Genomic DNA, 20,479 nt, shown 5'->3' with positions numbered 1-20,479 from the left:
CTGGGCCTCCTAAAATCCACCACCAGCTCCTTGGTTTTGCTGGTGTTCAGTTGTAGGTGGTTTGAGTCGCACCATTTAACAAAGTCATTGATTAGGTCCCTATACTCCTCCTCCAGCCCACTCCTGATGCAGCCCACGATAGCAGTGTCATCAGCGAACTTTTGCACGTGGCAGGACTCCGAGTTGTATTGGAAGTCTGATGTATATAGGCTGAACAGGACCGGAGAAAGTACAGTCCCCTGCGGCGCTCCTGTGTTGCTGACCACAATGTCAGATGTGCAGTTCCCAAGACGCACATACTGAGGTCTGTCTTTAAGATAGTCCACTATCCATGTCACTAGGTATGAATCTACTCCCATCTCTGTCAGCTTGTCCCTAAGGAGCAGAGGTTGGACTGTGTTGAAGGCGCTAGAGAAGTCTAGAAACATAATTCTTACAGCACCACTGCCTCTGTCTAAGTGGGAGAGGGATCGGTGTAGCATATAGATGATGGCATCCTCCTCTCCCACCTTCTCCTGATATGCAAACTGCAGAGGGTCAAGGGCATGTTGAACCTGTGGCCTAAGGTGGTGAAGCAGCAGATTGGCACAATACAAAAAGTACTAAACAAGAATCATGTAATTTTGTATCACATACAACTTAAAAATACTGCTCTTTTAGTTAGTTGCTGTGTTTACGGATACAGCAGATATAATATTATGGAATATTATGTGCTGTATCTTTTTCATCTATCCATTTTCAATCCAGTTTCCTCAGTTATAGTGTGATAGTGGCCAAAGCCTCCCTCAGCATCATTTAAGTGCAAAGCTGGACCCAACCCTGAATGGAGAAGCAGCCAATCACAGAATGCACACACGTAGATACCCACAAATGTCAAGTTTAAAGTAGGTCATTATCCAAACATGCACACTTTCAAGATGTGGGAGAAATTTGGGCAGCCAGAGAAAAATACACACACACACTGAACAAAGTGCACAGTCCACACAGACTGTGGGAATGTCCTGGAGCTGTGCGACTGTTGCCCTAACTAACTACCACCTGATGCTTCATGTTGTTTTCTGTTTTTTAACATAAGGGTATAGCTGTTGGAGCTGCATTTGAATCAAATAAAGCTAATCTCTGTGTAGTACAAATTGCGAATGTGTTTGCCCATAAATACCCGTTAGCCTCGTGAGTTCAGTATCCTGGGTTCAAATCTCACATCTCGTCCCTGTCTTCCTGGCTTTCCAGTTATATTGCAAAGGCTGTTTGTTAGTTTAATTGGTGAGTGTGGATGTACCCCTGGTGAGTGACCCCCCTATGATGGATTGGTGCCTTTTTCACAGTTATTACCTGCCTTGTACCCAGCACGGTGATAATAGGCTCCAGCCCACTTGACTCTGAAATGAATTAATCACAGTGTGAGAACGTAATCTTACTTGTAAAAGTGACACTTTTCCTCAAAATTTATTCTGTAGTGTTTGTCGAAATGATTAATGATATACAGATAAGTCAAATAGTCAATTACAGGGTCAACATGCTAATTCTAAAATGAAATTAATAAGTGTTTGCCATATTTAAAAAACATGCTTTGGACATAACTTCTAAGAGGGCATTTGTTTGTTTTTTTTCTAGTCTGAGATAATATGGCTAATATGACTGAGTTATAGACTATGTACTAGTAGTGTGGTACAGGCTATTACAATAGACTTATCCTTATGAACTTTAATGGCATCTAGGAGTACAACAAATATCACTGTTAAATTGATCAGGACTGAGTGTGACACCAAAGCTGCCTGAGAAGTTTGTATGTTTTATCCAAAATGATGTTAATTTGGTTCCTTCTCAAAACATAAGGCCTAGTGATACTGGAACTACATGGCAATACTCATAGGTGGACTTTGCCCTGGGTATTTTTAGACATTTTGAACAAGAGAAATATGTATGATGCAAGATTTTTCATTGAATTTTGAAATTTCTTGCACCAAATACATTTAAAGCAGATTACTGCATTGAGTAATGAACACAGACATTTTAATTTCTGTCTTTAATCTCTTAACATGACTTTCAAGTTTCAAAGAAAAACTACAAGATGGTCAAAGCCTCCAAAACTAAAAAGTGGTTCAAATTCTCCTACACTATGTTAATGGTTTGTTTTTAGTTTTACTTTAGGAGGTAAAACCCAACCAGAAAAAACAAAATTAAGAAACAATTCATTTGGTACTCGTTCATTTGTGAAGTGCTGTGGAAATGGTAGAGTGCTACTGCTTTGCTGGACATGGAAAGTTATGCAACCCTCTTACTACAATTTTGCAGATGGCAAATCTATATTTTGAAATTATGGATTTTCCCCACACTTGTGTGAATAATGAATGAGAGTATGTGAAAAAAAAACTGCACAGCCATAGTGTTGAAAATTGATTTCTTTGTGTTATTGCAGAACTGCTTACTATCTGTCTTTACATTGTGTCCCTACATCAATATACGTTGGTGCCTGGTCTGTCCTGTCTGGCATCAGATCTGTGGAAGAAACCCCCCGAGGAAGACAGGAATAGTTCAATCAATTAAGATTTTGATTCAGTCACAGATGAGTACCTGGATTCTACGTTATAAAGCAGAAGAGCAAAGTTCCATTTTTCGATTGGCTTTTTATAATTTCTCCTTCCTCCCCCTTCCCCTTACTTAATCAAAAAGCATAATATCATTTGCTTAAGCATTTTATTTTATTACGGTAATGGGCCATATGTTCTTATTTTTCTTTTACTTGTCAGATAGACCCTAAAGAAGGAAAAGTCATCTTTCCTGTGTCAAATAGACGTGTTCCTAATGAAACCGAAAATTGTCCTCGGTCAGCTTACTGCACTGTCTTATGACAGACACTGGTATGAAAAACCTGCCGTTAGAGCTAAACGGCTTTGTCAGCTCTTAATCCTAAGTAGCTTGCAAGCAGTTAATTTTTCTTTCACAGATCATTATAATCCACTCAGGTATTGTCATCTGCCAAAATTAAGAATTCCAGATTCACATATTACATATATTATATGCCTTGCAGCCACCTGCTTTCCATTAAAATACCATATAATGGGTATGAAACTGTCTCCATTGAAACTGCAACACATCTAGTTTAGAATGTGGATGCATCCTTACATAAAGTAAGGTGGATATTTTTAGATCCATTTCATAATGTGGCCAACCTAGAAACCTAGAAAATTTGAACTTAATATCATCATGTAAATATCATATGTATTGTCACACACTGTAATATGATAAGTGTTTTATGGAAATCAACTTAAGAACTTACATTTAGTACCCAAAACTTTTATCCAAAGCAATTTACAGCTTTTGAGATTCAATCGGTTACATTTCTTCAGCTTTTCTAATTGAAGCACAGGCTAGTTACATGACTTGCTCAAGGTAATACAGTATTAGTAGTGGGATTTGACCCCACACTGCGGTGGGTTGGCACCCTGCCCGGGATTGGTTCCTGCCTTGTGCCCTGTGTTGGCTGGGATTGGCTCCAGCAGACCCCCGTGACCCTGTGTTCGGATTCAGCGGGTTGGAAAATGGATGGATGGATGAATTTGATCCCACAACCTCAAGACCTGAAATCTAAAGCCTTAGCCACTGCACCACATAGCCAGGACTTGTTGAAAGAGATGAAAAGTTAATTATGAAGTTTTCATTTCAAACCTTAGAATGAAGGAATGCATCCCTGAGAAGAAACCTGGCATAACTTCCAATCCACCTCTGACTGTTTCTCTTTTGGCCCTATGAATAATACAACCCTGTCACAGGTCATAGGCGTCATTTGAACAGCAGATCCTTAAAAGAAGGAGTATTCCTGTTGTGACTGTCATTCCTGAAGCCATCAACTCCTTTAATCCCAAGCACAATTTTTGGACCCAACTGACTTGACATTTTGCAGGTGCTGATTTTTTCATTAATCAGTGTTCAAACAAAATTTCTGGTAAATTTTCCTTTCCCTATAAACACAGGTACAACCTTAACAAAGGTGAACATCAGTCACTGCATGCTCCACACCATCAAGATGATACTGTCATCAAATATGCAGACAACAGGAATGTGCTGGTAGTCTTGCAGAAGGACCTTTAAATTGTAAAAGCTTCCAATTCTGTAATAAAGCAGCCTACCTTTGTCTCACAAAGGATCCAACAGATGATTACCAGCAGGATGTAAGTTCTACCATTTCTTTTCTCATCAGAAGAAAGGAATTGCCTATCAATGCTAACTTCCTCATTGTTGACAAACCCACAGATATCTCAGTTTTACCTTCTCTCAAAATCCTCAAACTGGAAAATCCTGGATGCCGTATTTTTTCTTCCTGCAACTGTCCCACTAGTTATATTTCAACTTTCCCCAATAATCTTATAAGACCACTGGTTAAAAGGTCCCCATCATATCTTAAAGATACTAACCATGCTCTCCAGTTTTTTGAGTGCTTTAGATTTTGTGGCCCTAACTGCTTTAGGTTTCATGGTCCTAACTTTATCATGAACATTACCTCTCTGGACACAGTCAGTCCACACAATGAAGGTTAATCGCCATCAGTCAGGCATTCAATAGATGTCTAGTTTACCATCCTCTCACGGACACTCTCATCAGACTTGCTGATGGCTCTTGAATGATGGCTGATGGTCTTACCCTTAATGCCTTCTCTTTTGATAACTTTTTTACTAGATCAGTGGTGATGCGATGGGTACCAGAGTGGGACCTAGCAATGCCAACATTTTTGTCACCCACCTGGAAAAGTGTTTTTTTTTACTTCCTACCTAGGTTTTGTCCTGGACCTGTACAAATTTATTATTTTTATTTATTTTTACTGGGTTCTCCTTGTGCTTTAAACAACTAACATACATCTAACCTAATGTTTTGAAATCCAAGCAATTAATTTGTAAGTTTGTTTTTCTGTGGATGGATAATGTGAATAATGTTAAAAAATGAAACATGTTCTTCCACAATGCCATTTTGTTTCCCACAGGTGCTGGCATTTTGGGAAATTATTGTTGATGGTTGTTAAGTTGTGGCTGGAACTGAATAGTCCATGACAGCACCATCACAACGATATAACAGTTGTCATTATGTCCAAGATACACGTGCTCTTTCTGGCTCCTGTCTTACTGGTTTTTAAAGTCCTGACTGAAGATGCTGTACTTTGTTTAATGACATCACTTTAGGATTAACATTTTGACTAGTTTTCTGACTATATGGTGGCACGTTTCAGCTTGTTTTGATTATGTTTCATCACCTGGTCTGTTTGATAAATTCAATGTCTTATTTTCAATTGCAAGCAGTACATGCTGTGGTGTTTCTATTGGAATTTTCTGTTGGAGTTCTAACTCATTAAATTATATCTCTTTATATCTGAGACACTTGAGCATAATGTATTGTTATTGCACATAAAGCTCCTCAAAAATTATGGTATGTTTATCACCCATAGATGGTTAGACTGGTAGAGTGCTTTAATCAGATCTTTAAACAGACTTTGAGGAAAGTTGTTCAAATGGATCAAAGAGACTAGGATCAGCTAATTTTTCACACATTTTTCTCTTTTACACATTTAGAAGTTTCTCAGTTGTCCATTGATTTTCCCTTTTTGAGTTACTGTACAAGAAACTACCATAAGTGACCTTTTACCTAGTCAAGGATGGATGAGGAGTACAGTACACAACCAGACAAATTATTTGGAATATTTTCCACAACCCAAACTAATGTTTTTTAAAAATTGTGACTCCTAATATCGGAGAGCACAGAAACAATGAAGCAGTTGCAGTTTCAGTTTAAAAATTACATAACCATGTCAAGCAGATTCAGACCACTGTACAAAGTCATGATGCTTATATCCACTAATAATTCTAAGCTTGTAGCACATTGGAATGAATTGTACAAAGCTGAGAAAGGAAATGAGCTGGCAGATTGCATGGTAAAACAACTAAACAGATGGCTTGTAGAGTGGACATACCACAGTAATCTACTGAAACCCTAGAATGGTACAGAATCAATCCCAGGAAACACAGCTTGTTGTATTTTCTCTTTTACTTACTTACTTACTTATGCCCTCCACCCCTTCCGGGGTATGGGCCGCCAAAGGTAGATCTCCAGAGGTTTCTGTCCTGAGCCATTCTTTCTAGTTGACTCCAGGTGTAGCCCATCCTTGTGATGTCTGCCTCGAGGTCGCGTCGCCAGGTGTTTCTTGGACGGCCTCTCTTCCGCTTTCCTTGGGGGTTCCATCTGAGAGCCTGTCTGGTGATGCTGGTTTGCGGTTTGCGTAAGGTGTGCCCTATCCATCCCCATCTTCTCTTCCAGATTTCTGCTTCTACTGAATGTTGGCAGGTCCTTTCCCATAGATTAGTGTTACTGATGGTGTCTGGCCAGCGAATGTGGAGGATCTTTCTGAGACAGGTGTTGGTGAAAGTCTGGATTCTTCTGGTGGTGTTTTTGGTTGTCCTCCAGGTTTCGGCCCCGTACAACAGTACTGACTTCACATTTGTGTTAAACAGACGGATCTTGGTGGTCAAGGTTAGTTCTCTGGAAGCCCAGATGTTCTTGAGCTGGATAAAGGCGGCTCTTGCTTTGCCGATCCTTGCCTTGACGTCTGTATCTGTTCCACCCTGCTGGTCGATGATGCTGCCCAGGTAGGTGAAGGACTGTATCTCCTCCAGGGAACTTCCATTTAAGGTGACTGGGTTGTTGCTGCTGGAGTTGATCTTAATAATCTTTGTCTTCTCCGTATGTATGTTGAGTCCAACCTGTGATGATGTGGCTGCCAACACATTTGTCTTTTCTTGTATCTGCTGCTGACTGTGGGAAAGAAGTGCAAGATCGTCTGCAAACTCTAAGTCTTCCAATTGGCTCCACAAGGTCCACTGGATTCCATTCCTGCGTTCACTAGTGGATGTCTTCATGATCCAGTCGATAGCGATGAGGAAGAGGAATGGGGATAACAAGCATCCCTGTCGGACTCCCGTCTTCACTTGGAAGCTGTTGGTGAGCTGCCCTCCATGGATCACTCTGCAGGTTATTCCCTCGTATGAGCTCTTGATCAGATTGACCACCTTGGATGGGATGCTGTAGTGCCGGAGGAGCTTCCACAGGGTCCCTCGATCCACACTGTCAAACGCCTTCTCATAGTCGACAAAGTTAATGTACAACGGTGTATTCCACTCCAAGGACTGCTCGACTATGATACGTAGCGTTGCAATCTGGTCTGTGCATGATCGATTCTGCCTGAAACCTGCTTGCTCATCTCGTAATTGTGGATCGACGATGTCTTTCATCTGCTCTAGGAGGATCCGGTTGAAGACCTTGCCTGGCACTGACAGGAGTGTGATGCCTCTGTAGTTGTTACAATTACTTAGGTCCCCATTTTTTGGAAGCTTGACTAGGTAACCCTCCTTCCAGTCAGTCGGTATCTCTTCCTCCTCCCAGATCTTCTCGAAAAGGGGGTACAGCATCTCCACCGATGCTTCCAGGTCTGCTTTTAGGGCTTCTGCTGGTATGTCGTCAGGTCCAGCTGCCTTCCCATTCTTCATCAGGGTGATGGCCTTCCTGATCTGCTTACCGCAGTTAATGGGGAGATCTTCGTTGGCTGGGTTGATGTCTGGAGGGTTTGGTGGTACTGGTCTGTTCAGAAGTTCCTCAAAATATTCAGACCATCTATTCATCTGCTGTTCTAGTCCTGTGATGGCCTTTCCCTCCTTGTCTTTGACGGGTCGCTCTGGCCTGTTGTATTTCCCAGATAGTTTCTTAGTTGTGTCATACAACTGTTTCATGTTACCATTGTACACTGCCTGTTCTGCTTCAGCTGCAAGTCCGTCTATGAAGTCTTTCTTGTCCTTCCTAATGCTCTTCTTCACTGTTCTATGGGCTTCTGCGTATTCCTCTTGGGCTGTAGCTTTTGATGCCCTAGTCCTGCTGTTATTGACTGCCGCTTTCTTCTGTTTCCTCTCTTCTATTCTTCCCAAGGTCCCAGCTGTGATCCACTCTTTGTGATGTTGTTTCTTCGTTCCAACCACTTCTTGACAGGCTGTTCTCAGTGTCTCTTTTACTGCCTGCCAGCTGATCTGCACTCTACTTCCTTCCTCTTCCTGGTGCCGTTCTTGTAGCACCTCAAACTTGTTCTTCAACTGAAGTCGAAACTCTTCCCTGACGCTGGAGATTTTCAGATGGCTGACATCGTACTTCACTCTACACTGTGTTGTTTCCTTCCAGTTCTTCTTCAACTTCAGCTGCATGCTGGCTACTACTAGGTGGTGGTCGGAAGCCACATCTGCTCCTCTTCTAACTCTAATGTCCTGAAGGGATCTTCTAAACTTCTTGCAAATGCAGATGTGGTCAATCTGGTTCTCTGTCAAGCTATCTGGTGATACCCAGGTGCTTTTGTGGATCCTCTTGTGAGGGAAGATGCTGCCTCCAATGACCAGGGGCCTCATGTATAACGCCGTGCGTAGAACTCACACTATAACATGGCGTAAGCACAAAAGCGGGATTGTGCGTACGCACAGAAAAATCCAGATGCAGGAATCTGTGCGCACGCATACTTTCACGTTCTTCTACTACATAAATCCCGATTTGCGTGAAAAGTAACGCACGTGCACGCGCCTTCTGTCCCGCCCCAACTCCTCCCAGAATTACGCCTCTTTGAATATGCAAATCAATATAAATAGCCTTCTGTGAAAAGACAATGGGAAAAGCACAGGGGAAAATATAAGAATTTCAGCAAATACCAAGTGGAGGCAAAGGAAAAACGTACTATTTGTTGGTTTAAACAGTGGTATAATCAACAAAAGGAAGTTGATCGAGTGACAGAGTGTCGGAAAAACTCGAAAGATCAACTTCACAAAGTCGCACAGTGCCCGAAATAAAAAAGAAGTCACATATCAAAGTCGCTGTGAAAAGGCGAGTTGTAGCCCACCGTCTGAGTGTCATATGAAAGCGTATTAGGGTACAAACAAAAAACATAGGCACACAGTGGGAAAAAAGCACGAAATGTCAACTTTAATCTCGAAATTTCCACTTTAATCATGTAGTTTATTTTGCCATTAAAGTAGAACATTATAAACTTCATCTTAAAATCGTTTTTTTACTAGTTTCTCAAGTAGCATGTTAAATGCTTTTTTCTGTGTTTGATCTTCTATGTGCTCTATGTGTGTGAATCACTACGTGCTTCCGTTCTTTCTCTTTTTCCGACAGGACACAGAATGCATTACATTCGAGATATTACAGCTCTCTGAATAATTAAAATACTGAGATGTATACGTGATATCATTTTCATGATGATCGGAATGAAAGCATGTTATTAAACATGGGAACACAGTGGCGCAGTGATTGTTCATAGCTCACGCAAGAGGCTTGCTGCACCATGTGTGATCTTCGATGAAATAATTTATTACAGAAGTACTGTCTCTTTCAAACGTACTAACCTCCAATTCCTGTCCATACTTTTCTTTCTCCAATCGCCACACAATCAGCTCTGTAATAGACGTTAAGCCATTTGTAAGCTTAGAACGCCGATTCTTCAAAACTTTTAAGGAACATTGAAATATCTTCGTACAATAGTACATGTTTAATTATTCTATTTGTCAATCCTTCCAGTGTCGCGTCAGCACCAGCAAGAATACAGCGCAAGGCCGGAGCTATCCCTGAACTAGCTATACGCTGCGGCACCGTGTCCTCACATGTTTAATTATTAGCAATACAGATTATTTAAATGAAGTTAAAGTTTTATCTGTATACTATAAGCAACACATTTTGCTGCATTTCATCTTAAAAATGATATTGCCATCATACGCGCTTTATAAAGTAGCGCAGGTTGTGCAATATTATAACTGTAGTGTAAGTTTACAGTGAGGTGATTGAGTGCGTTTATAGTTCTTGGGATGAAACTGTTTCTGAAACGCAAGGTCCGTACAGGAAAGGCTTTGACGCTTTTTGCCGTGGTTGAGGTAGTGTGTACTTGAAACTGTATACTGATAATTCTCTTTCTGATCGATGTAGATCTGTGATTCACACTCAAATACAGTGATATAAATACTCCGAGTGGTGCAGTGAGAGTAATATGGAAAAAGATGATCTGCTGTGGCAACCCTTAACGGGAACAGCAAAAAGAAGAACAAGATGCAGTGAGCGTAACAACGCTAAAGCAGTTCTGGTATTTGGAATACTATGGCTATTCCCTGGCCCATTCTATTGCAGCAGGTTAATTACAATCAGATGCATTACACTAATAAACAATATGCAGTTAATTTCAGTGTATTTATAAAGCCGCGTCAGGAATGTGGAGCTAAGAAAGAAAGGATGAGCACACAGGAACAGTAGTTTGACCATTCTGTGGACCATTATATTGCTACAGGTTAATTATAATCAGATGCATTAAATTTATGAACGATATGCGGTTAATTTCAGTGTATTTGATAAAGCCGCCGCCGTGGATGTGGATCTAAGAAAGAGTAACCACACAGGAACAGTAGCACTGCTTTGACGCTGGGTGCCGCCAGTCTGCAAAACCGGGCGGATAAATTGCGTACGCCAAGGAATGAGTTACCGTGGAAATGTGCGTGGCTTTACGCCAAGTTTAGGTTTTATACATCGCGATTTGAGCGTGGAAAGGTTCGTACGCAACATTTCTGTGCATACGCACCGTTTATACATGAGGCCCCAGGTTATTGAGCGCACACAGTTCCGTAAATCTCACTTCATTATCGTTCATCACTCCCAGCCCGTAGATCCCCATGACTTGTTCATATCCTGTATTATCGGGTTCGATCTTGGCGTTGAAGTCTCCCATAAGGATGACAATGTCTCTGGCTCGAAATGTCTCTACGATTTTCTGCAGTCTGTTGTAGAACTGGTCCTTTTCTTTTTCATCAGAGTCATTAGTTGGAGCGTAGCTCTGGATGACGTTGAGTTTTATCTTCTTGTGTTTGGTTCTGAAGGATGCTGTGATGATTCTGGGGCCGTGTGCCTCCCATCCAATCAACGCCTTCTGTGCTAGTTTGGACAACATGAGGCCTACTCCCTGCGTATGGGTTGCATTATTCTCTTCATGCCCAGAGTACAGCAACAGTTCTCCTGTCTTCAGTTTTCTCTGTCCGACTTGTGTCCATCTGGTTTCACTGATACCCAACATGATCAGGTTGTTCTTTTTCATCTCGGCAGCTACCTGTGCTGTCTTTCCTGTCTCATACATGGTCCTGACATTCCATGTGCCGATAAGGGTTCTCCTGGTCGAAAGAAGGTTGGTCAGCTCGATGGTTTCCTTCCAGGTTTCACCCTCTAGCGTCATATGTCTCCGAGTTGTCGGAGATCCTTCATTTCCCAGGAAGTTAGTCTCTGTTTCTCTTTTTGGCGTTTCTATAGCGGTTAGAGTTTTATGGGGTGAAGCTGCTAGCCCAATGCCCAACCCTCCTCCTTTTTCATCCGGGCTTGGGACCGGCAATGGCGGAGTTATTTTTTTTTTTCTCTTTTGGAGGACCTTAATTTTAGAGAAAAGATTCCTTGCAAAGAAAAATGCTATTTGATGCAGTTACTAGAAAAGATGGCCAATATCCTGGAAATTAAACTAGGTCAAACTCATTTGTTTTTTTCATGATATCATCACTGGCCCAAAGGTGTCCTCATTGTTTCCCCAAATTAAAGTGTGTGGAAGTTAAACTGAAAGTGCAAAGATGCTTGACTTAAGTGTTATTAAAGCATGTACCACCCTTTGGTCCAGCCCCATTGTGCTCACATTCAGAATGGATGAATGACAGAGATTTTATAATTACTTCAAAAACTATCCAGGTCTCTGGTTTTGATGTCTTCGCTACTTCAAGGTGGACAATGTCACTGAAAACCTTGGGAATGTATGCTTCCTTACCACACTAGATATGATTAACAGACATATTGAAATACCTTTGACACCAGTTGCAAAAGAAAAAATTGCATTTACCACCCCCTGTGAACATTACTGATATTGTGTTCTGCGCTTTGGGCTCCAATGGGTTTTGGTGGACCGACTGTTTCACCTTCACAAAGCTTTTAGTGCTGCCTCCCTTGACAATATCACTGCCTATGCCAGCACCTGGGAGGAGCAACTATGCCATCAGGAAGCTGTTTTACAGACCTTGAAACAAGCTGACTTACATATCAATCCAAAAACTCACTATTTAGGGCAGTCTGAGGCTATGGAGCTGGGACATGTTGTAAGTAAGGGTCAGGTCAAGCCCCATATGTCCACTCTGCCCTTGTGGAACTGTAAAGGCCAGATTCATACTTTTTAGGTTTGGTAGGTTACTACTGTTGGCTTTTTCTTTGGTTCTCTAAAAAACCTGTGCTTTCAACAAAGCTAACTCAAAAGCAGACAGCCAATCTTGTGGAGTGGAACAGTAAAATGGGACAGACATTTTGTAACCTTAAAAGAGATATCAGTACCACACTTGTGTTAATGTCTCTTAATTTTTTTTTTCTTCAGACAGAAGCATCTGTAACCAGCCTGGTCGCAGTGGTGAGTCAATACCCCTTCTCATACTTGAACTAGAAACTGTTGGAACAGGACACAATTGATGCAGCTGTGGAGAGAGAAGACCTGTCTGTTAAATTAACTGCTACACAACTATCATTTAATCTGATTGGCCCACAGTTCTCCCTGATCACAAACTGCACCTTTATACTGGATTCCTTTGCATTAAGGAAGTGAGCACTCACCTGTTGGTTCCTGGATTTACAGCCGTATATAAATACAAGGTAGTACATAGGAGAGGGATTCTCAATTCTAATATTGAGTTCATGATCTTACAACCAGGTTCACTGTTGCCTCAAAAAGGAGGAGGCCATAACTCACATGGATGTACGGTAAGCATTTTATATGAACCAATTTAATGGTGTTCTATAGAAAGGGAAGAAGTGGGGAACAGTTATTTACACCATCATCATTTCCATCTCTGACTGGAAAAAAACAGACTGCATGGAAAAACTTGGTGTCACTTCTGTTCTGCTTTCAGATCCTTTCAATCTAAATAAAAAGAATTAAATAACCGCATCGCAAGAAATGGGAGCCAATTAACCACCAGTTGAACTGAAGGAAGGAATGTCCTTCCAGTGACTGTCATTTTTGAAAACCTTTTGAAAACACTTTTATTGCCTTGACTTACCAACTTACTGATTAACAAGGTTTCCCTGATGGAGTCCAGTTCTTTGAACCATGCTTGTTTTGCATTTTTATAGAATAATTATTTATAGAGATGAGCTAAATATGAAAGTTTCACTTCATATATAGTTTTGTGAAGCTGAAATTAAAATTCATGTTTCTGGTGATTGTGCAATTTCTAAATGCAAAACTCACTCTGAGAATAATGTTTTTTGATCTCTTCAGTACCGTCAGTACCATGAAGTCATCTCTGTTAAGCGAAGCTCAGAGATATGCAGGAGGATGATCCTATGGTGTCCTGGATGATGGACTATCTATTGGCAGACCACAGTTTATGAGGATCAATGACTATGTCCCTGATATGGATGTGAGCAACACTGAAGCACCACAAGGCAGTCCTGTCTTCTTTTCACTTCACTCTGTACATTTTGAACAATTAATTTAACACCAGGCCATGTCACTTGCAAGACATTTCTGATGATTCTGAACATATGGGGTGTGTTTATAAGGAGGAGAATATAGCAGTCAGGTGTAGAAGTTCATTTTGTGAGGCAGAAAGAATTGTCTGCAGCTTAACATTAGCAAAACCAAGAAACTGGTAGTTGAATTCTGCTGCACCAAAAAAACTCTGTCTGGTCACTATTTAGGTAGTAGATGTAGAGGTGGTGCCCTGCTACAAGTACTTGGGAATCCATGGAAGAACAATAGGATAATGGGCAGAGCAGAGTCTTAAAAGACTGCTTGTTTAATGTAAAAAATTACATCCTTCACATATTTTACACATCTATGATGATCACAGTGATTTAATTGCTGTGGTGCGCTGATCCAGTAACTGCAATGTTCTTAAGGCTTAAGTAGAGACACACTCAGTAGAACATTTCTTTTTTTTTTAACATAAATTCCATACAAGGAAATTAACAAAACTAGGTTTGAAACAAGTCAACTCCCACCCATGAGAAAGAGAGTTAGGCCAGCAAAGTAAAACTTTAAATTAGTAAAAATAAGTAAAAAGATAAATTAATAAATGAATAAAAATAGTTAAAAAATAGGGGAAAGAATCTGCTTCCTCAAGTTAAAATGCTTATTCTAAAATGTTATTGATTAGATCCTGCCAGGTTTTGAAAAAGTTTTGTACAGATCCTTTAAGTGAGAATTAGATTTTTTCCAGTTTCAAATAGTATATAACATCAGTTACCCACTGACTTAGAAGAGGTGAGTTAGGATTCCTCCAGTTGAGCAAGATAAGTCTATGTGCCAGTAGTGTAGTAAAGGCAATTACAGTTTGTTTGTCCTTCTCCACTTTAAGCCCATCTGGCAGTCCACCAAACACAGCTGTTAGTGGATTAGGAGGGATTGAAACACCAAGGCTGTCGGAAAGGCACTTAAAAATTTTCGCCTAGAATGATGTTAACTTGGTGCAGGCCCAAAACATGCAGTTTTTGCAATGTTCGCAGGTTGGATCTTGCCCTGGAAACATTTTGGACAATTTTAAATGAGACAGATGTTCTCGATATATAATTTTAAGTTGAATAATTGTATGCTTTGTGCATATAGAGCCTGAGTGAATTCTGTGCATTGCTATCTTCCACTCCTTTTCTGAGATGTTGAGTGAGAGATCCTTTTTCCACTGTATTCTTGGATCTTTGAAAGGGAGAGACTGTAAAATAGTTTTATATATTGCAGAAATGCTGTTTAAGTCCTCGAAAATGAGCAATATTTTTTCCGGCATAGAGGTAGGTGGGAGGTGAGGAAAATTGGGCAGGTTCTGTTTAACAAAGTTTCTAATTTAAAGGTAGTAAAAGAAATGTGCTGCTGGAAAGTTAAATTTGGAGTGTAATTGTTCATAGGATGAGAAGACATTGTCTATGTATAGATCTCTAAGTGATTTAATCCCGTATGTTTTCCAGACATTAAAAACTGCATACATGTAAGAGGGTGAAAAAAGGTGGTTCTCATGCAGAGGTGCCACAGATAAAAGCTTCTCTATCTTAAAATACTTCCATACTCTGAGTGAGTGAAGCACAATTGGGTTGTTATTATATTGGCGATAACTTGTGTTTATTGGGTTACACAGCTAGGAATATAAAGAAGTACTTCAGGATTTTATTTCTATTGCGGACCAAGCTTGTGTATGTTCATCTATTTGTGTCCAGGTTTTTATAGCTTGCATGCTTGCTGCCCAGTAATAAAATTGTAAGTTAGATAGAGCCATACTACCTTCCGCCTTAGGTCTTTGTGGGGTCGCTCTTTGAATAGGTGGATGTTTTTTATTTCCAAATAAATGAGGTTATGGCTGAATCTAATTTTTTAAAAAAATGATTTATTAAAATATATTGGAATGTTCTGAAATTAAAAAGAAGCTTAGGAAGAATATTCATCTTAACAATGTTAATTCTTCCAGCTAAAGTGAGATGAAGGGTTGACCATCTGTGCAAGTCTTACTTAATTTTGTCCATACATACTGCAAAATTTTGTTGATAAAGAGCTTTATAATTACTTGTGACGTTTACCCCTAGGTATTTAAATTCATCTGTAATGATAAAAGGGAAGGTGTTGTCGGTGACAGGTTGGACATCATCCAGGTCGGACCTGCTAGAGGACGCTGCGTGTATCCAGTCATCAAGTCGAGCGTCTTTTTAGCCAAAAAAAACCTTTTTTTTTTTAGCAAAAAGAAAGGTGCAGGGCTTTTAGTTTGTGTTTGTGCATGCCTTAGTTTGAGAAAGGGATCCCCAAGAAAAAGTAACTTAATTTCATAGAGCGTATCAACTCGTACAAAGGGAGCGCATCAGGCTGAATTCAGACACGTGCTTGCGAGGCTGCTAGCCTATTTAATACCTACCTTGCAGGGATTGAGAGGAGCACCTGTGCAGAATGCAGCTGCGTCAGTCGCAATTAGTGTAAGGGAGCAGCGTGTCACGGGATTGGCTGAAGATTTGTTCCTAAGTATAAGAGGCACTTCCTGCCTCGAGGGTTTTTTTTTTTTTTGACTCGGTCATGTGGTGGTGTAGTCTACTGTGTAGTATACCAAACGGTGGCTTGTGCTTTATTTGTAAATATTTTCATGTATATAAATAGGTATCTCCTAGTTTTAGTATTATTTTGGTGGAGGTATTTACATAGATTTTGGGTTTGCGGTGCACTTCATTTTTCTTGTACGTACACTTTATTTTTTATTGAAAATATTTTTTGGATTCTTTGGACTTTGTTGTGTTTAGTTTCTTCCTCGTTGTTTTCCTTCTTTAGGAAGACTTCTGTTTTAAGTATATACATTTTGTCTTTATTTTTCACTTTGGGACTTGCAAATTCACTGTAAATATAATTCACTATTTTTGATTGGGACAATATTTTTTTTTTTGTGCACCTGTAAATAAAACTCTTTTTTTGTTGTTGTTGGAAAACCAACTTTTTGTGTCTGTGTCTCCATATCTGACTTTTCTCAAGTCTGATCCCAGTTGGTCCTGAACTACAAGATGCCCACTGTATAGCCTGGTGCTAACCTTGTCACACCCCTGCCCCCCCAAAAAATGCATATATCAACAGATGAATAATGCTTTGAAATTCAACTCTTGCCATTTAAAATCTTGAAGATATAGTTTGAAATATACCCTATATTCATCTTAGTTTGGAATGAAACCTTGAACTCAATGTAAATATTTTTATATTGCAAATAAATAAGTCAGTGGACCTCTTCTAACAGAAAACTGTCTTTACAAAGATAACTTTACTGTTTTTGTTATATCATAAAATATTTGAGTTTTTTTCCCATAGGAGGTTCTTAGAGAAATAATTACTGAAATAAACCTGTTATTCAACTACTGAGAAATAGTGTCCAAAATTATATGAAGCTGATGAGATCTTTCCTATAACCATAACAAGGCTTACAGAACTCGTTGGCTCCAGCAAGTTTAATGTCTTGGCCAGGTACAGCCAAGAGGGGTCCCATGAAAACAGCAGTCATTCCATATTCACTCTTATTAATGTATCTTTCATTTGTGTAGTAGATAAAAGTGCCAGCATCTTAATAAATAAGGCTTTATTTAGGCACGCATAAAAATGGCTTGACAAATTACTTAAAGCTGAGTACTTTGCACAGTGTATTATTGTTTTTTAGCTACATATAGTGATTTATTCATTAAATCATTATGCTAAACACAACATTATTAGGAGAATAAACAATCACATTTTAAATGCCATGGTGTAATATTCTTGTTTTTATAGACCAATAACATATTTAATTATTAATACACAAATTTAATAATCAAAGGTGAATCAATGGCTTGTTCGATGGAACAAAAAAGTCCTCTCAGGGCCCTTAAAATATGTACATGCTGGAAGTGTATTTCTCCTATGGCAGGGTTGAAAGCAGACGTTTAGTTTGCATAATGGTTCTTTTGGTCCATGCCTTTATCCACTTCTGCCTTATGTAATACATTCATGATTACTGTGGTTCCTTCTGCTCTTGTTACTGACAGTACCCTCATAATACTTTGGAACATTTGGCATAAATACATTGGGAAAAATGCTCTTATATTATGTACAAGATTTTCAATAAGTATAAAAAAAATAAAAGCATTCATATGCTGTGAAACACAGTACATACAAAATAACAATGTCTGATTCTGCTGCCATTGTGGATGTAATTAATTAGTGATTACCAACAGAATATGTTGTAACTAGGGCTCATTATATTTGTGTTACCAATACACTGTATTTACATTTACTGTATTTTTAACAAATTTTTTTATTACATTTAAAATAAAAAAAAAACAAGAAATTTTAGAGAGATTTAGATTTGGAATTTATTTGTTGGCAATGTTTAAATTTGCACTTGCTTACAATGTTGTTTGTTCCCTAAGAATCAGGTAACAGAAACCTCATACAAGTTAGGTCATCCATAGCCCACTGTATTAATTCTGCCATATTCAGTTTCTTTACAGAGTCATGTGCAGCATTTATTAATAAATACGTCTTAGCCAGATCCAAAGACTGAGTTATTGAGTCTTCCACAGCCTTCATTAACTGATCTACTGCCACATCCTTTAACTGATCCACTGAGACATCCACAGCCTTCTTTAACTGATCTACTGTGACATCCTTTATCTGATCTACTGAGACATCCACATCCTTCTTTAGCTGATGTACTAAGACATCCTTTAACTGATCCACTGAGACATCCACAGCCTTCTTTAACTGATCTACTGAGACATCCATAGCCTTCTTTAACTGATCTACTGCAACATCCTTTAACTGATCTACTGAATCAGCCACAGCCTTCTTTAACTGATCTACTGAGACATCCTTTAACTGATCTACTGAGACATCAACAGCATTCTTTAACTGATCTACTGAGACATCAACAACTTTCTTTAATTGATCTACTGAGACATCCACAGCCTTCTTTAACTTACCTACTGTGACATCCTTTAACTGATCTACTGTGATATCCACAGCCTTCTTTAACTGATCTACAGCGATATCCTTTAACTGATCTACAGAGACATCCTTTAACTGATCTACTGAGACATTAACAGTATTCTTTAACTGATCTACTGTGACATCCACAGCTTTCTTCAACTGATCAACTGAGACATCCACAGTCTTCTTTAACTGATCTACTGAGACATCCACCGCCTTCTTTAACGGATCTACTGAGACATCCACAGCCTTCTTTAACTGATCTACTGAGACATCCTTTAACTGATCTACTGAGACATCCAAAGCATTATTTAACTGATCTACTGAGACCTCCGCAGCCTTCTTTAACTGATCTACTAAGACATCCACAACCTTCTTTAACTGATTTACTGAAACATCCACAGCCTTCCTTAACTGAACTACTGAGACATCCACAGCCTTCTTTAACTGATCTACTGTGAAATCCTTTAACTGATCTACTGAGACATCCACAGTCTTCTTTAATAAGGACACCTTAGCCAGACCATCAAAGAAACTTTTTTCTTCAAAGTTTTAATATTGTCTTGTACAGTTTTGTAATTAATGAGAGCTTCCTTCAACATTTTTTTCCAGTCTTTTTTCCAGTTAGATTTCAGACTGCCATGAAGTTTATTTAAAATATTTTCATAATTTTTAGAAAGGCTGGAGTAAGACCTCTCTGAATTGCCTATAATTTCATCCAAAAGTTTAAATACCTCTTCAGCATTTTTCTTCAAGATATTTTATTTTTTGTGATCCTGGATATGTTTGTTGAATGTTCAGAATCTTTTCATCAGTAAAGCTCTTAAGTTTGTCTTTTTGTATCCATAGGAAAGTGTCAAAATGTTCCTTAAAATTATTGAATTCAAAATTCTGATTGCTTTTGACAATATCTTCTAAAGCAAACTGACTGTAATCATAGCCATCAAAGCCCCACCATTCATCAAACTTTATGTAGCATTTTCCCAGTTTGTTCTTAAACCAGTTCTTACACCTATCAAGAATAACCCACAAACAAGACTTGCCTTCAGGGGTGGAAGGAGTCATACATGGCGAGTTCTTTGTGTACCAGAATATGTCCTCTGCATCTGCCACAACTTCATCTTTTATCTCCAAGCTCACAGTAACTTCAGTATGGCGCTGAAGCTCCCTTTCATTAATAGTTATTTTATTGTTTTTATTCAATGTGCTGTCTCTAATTTTTTCAAGTTTGTTATCAACCTTCTTATAAGCATATGAATGTTGTACATTAACTTCACCTGTTTCCCCTTTCATTTCATCAAAGTATGATTTAAATTGTGTATATTGATGAGAATTGTTATCAATAATTTTGTCACCTAAGTTACTTTTTAAAGTTTGCTCATCCAAATTTCGATAGTGAGAAATAATAACTTTCCTTGAAAACTTATCTTACACTTGAAAAAAATGATCTTTAATGTAATTTAAACCATGGTCTTCTTTTTTGGCATTCATTTCAGGTACACATCCATGAACCATCCGTCGGCACTATTTCACAATTTTCCCTTTCCCTGTTTGAATTTCTTCAAGCTGCTTCACCCGTTTCTCTGCCTTGGCAGCCAGCTTGTTTCCCATTCCTTTGAGCTTGCGGGATATCACTTTGGTTTTGGCTTGAATGCTCCTGTCCATGTTAGTTGTCATCTTTTTTGCATTTCTCGAATTCTCAGATACTTTTCTTATCTGTTGTTTCATGTTCTTGCCAATGCTGTAGCTTTTCACTGCAATCTTCTTTACCACTTTACCACTTTTCACTGTCACATGTTTGATTGTTCTTACAGTGTTTTTTACTCTCTTGTATGATTCTTTTAATGTAGATAGCATTGAGGTTTTTAAGGTTTTCTTTAAACCCTGCTTAGCAACCGTTTTAAAGCAAGTTCTCAAAAGGTGCATATTCACTTTCACGGT

This window comes from Erpetoichthys calabaricus, chromosome 5, assembly GCF_900747795.2.
Source record: "Erpetoichthys calabaricus chromosome 5, fErpCal1.3, whole genome shotgun sequence".
NCBI lineage: Eukaryota > Metazoa > Chordata > Cladistia > Polypteriformes > Polypteridae > Erpetoichthys > Erpetoichthys calabaricus.
The sequence above is the reverse complement of the archived record's forward strand: the minus strand, read 5'-3'. Positions refer to the sequence as shown.